General features: G+C 46.2%; 1 non-coding gene across 1 annotated transcript; it reads left to right on the top strand.

The window, feature by feature from the left end:
- Positions 1 to 1291: 1291 nt before the first annotated feature.
- Trnat-ugu lies at positions 1292 to 1363 on the top strand. Its single transcript has one exon. It is a non-coding gene; the product is annotated as a tRNA-Thr (tRNA).
- The last annotated feature ends 397 nt before the right edge of the window (positions 1364 to 1760 follow it).

Below are 1760 nucleotides of genomic sequence, written 5' to 3'. Positions count from 1 at the left end.
AGTAGATTTCAATGAACAGTGTGATATATCCGTGTGTGAAACATTTTTCGAATTTTGAGTTTTGTTTTGCAAGTTAGCTACATAAATCAGCAGTGGACCTTCGTTAATTTGGATTCAAACTGAATTGAGTAGTTCATTTGATGTGTAATCTTTATTAGTTTTATTTTGGCATGTTATTGGGCTGTTGAAACTCTCCATTGTGACTCAGGCAGCACACTGTTCACTCGACTGTACAATACAGAACTTAAGTAGTCACCTTTTTCGCTAATTACTTTCGTGCACTTAAACTCCACATACACTGATGAACCGAAACATCACAACTACGCCGGCCATAGTGGCCGTGCGGTTCTAGGCGCTACAGTCTGGAGCCGAGCGACTGCTACGGTCGCAGGTTCGAATCCTGCCTCGGGCATGGATGTGTGTGATGTCCTTAAGTTAGTTAGGTTTAAGTAGTTCTAAGTTCTAGGCGACTGATGACCTCAGAAGTTAAGTCGCATAGTGCTCAGAGCCATTTGAAGCCATCACAACTACCTGCTTAATACACTGATTCTGTATATCAGGGATCCGACGGTTTATTGTTTCATTTGTGGAGGTATGTGGCAGTATATGCCTACGCACAGTTCATGTAAATCGCATTAATAATGGGCCGCTGATTTGCGTACGCTGTGATGGCATTTACATCAGTTGAATTTGGTTGTCTAGGCATCGACGTGAGTTCACTATAATGCTCCTCAAACCAATGTAGCACGGTTCTGGTTTCGAGACAGGGGTAGTTATACTGCTGAAAGATGACATCGCGTCAGGAATACATCAAGCATATTTGGATATGGTGTCTGTTCTTTCGGACATGTCCGAAAGAACAGACACCATATCCATATAGGTATATAGTTCAGGCAATACCGGCCGTGACCTTCTTCTATGCGGATGCACACATATTCCCCGTACACTTACGGGGCTTGATAAGAATGTCTTCCACGAGTAATGAGTGTGTTGGGGTGGGACACTACGAATGTAGTGCGTGGACATATAAGGTGAGAATGTGGGTCCGAAAGAACAGACACCATATCCATATAGGTATATAGTTCTGGCAATACCGGCCGTGACCTTCTTCTATGCAGATGCACACATATTCCCCGTACTCTTACGGGACTTGGTAAGAATGTCTTCCACGAGTAATGAGTGTGTCTTGGGGTGGGACACTACGAATGTAGTGTGTGGACATACAAGGTGAGAATGTGGGTCTCACGGGAGGCGTGCGCGAGATAGTCTTTGCAGTCGCACTGTCCTCTGTGCCTTCGGTGGCTCAGCTGGATAGAGCGTCTGCCATGTAAGCAGATCCCGGGTTCGAGTCCCGGTCGGGGCACACATTTTCACCTGTCCCCGTTGACATACATCAATGCTCGTCAGCAGCTGAAGGTATTAATATAATTCTAATTTTGAAGTGATGGAAGTGGTTCGCAGCTGTCAGCGTGTCGTCTATTACTGCCACGGGTCCCATGCTAGTGCAGGACAACGTCTCCCATAGCATAACATACTGTTCCTACCATGGCGCGCTGTAAGTTTGGAGCCGCTCTTCACGTCTATGAAGGCTTTTATGGAGACGACCATTGACCTAGTATAACGAAACTGTGATCCACCCGAAGAGTCGGCACGTTTCCATTGATCGACGGTCTAATCTCGATGCTCCTTGTGCCCACTGCAACCGTAATTGACGATGTCGTTGGGTCAACATGTGAACACGTAGGGCTGGTCTGCTGTGG

The sequence above is a fragment of the Schistocerca piceifrons genome, chromosome 5, assembly GCF_021461385.2.
Source record: "Schistocerca piceifrons isolate TAMUIC-IGC-003096 chromosome 5, iqSchPice1.1, whole genome shotgun sequence".
NCBI lineage: Eukaryota > Metazoa > Arthropoda > Insecta > Orthoptera > Acrididae > Schistocerca > Schistocerca piceifrons.
Note: the sequence above shows the minus strand (reverse complement) of the source record. Positions and strands in the feature narration are given on the sequence as shown.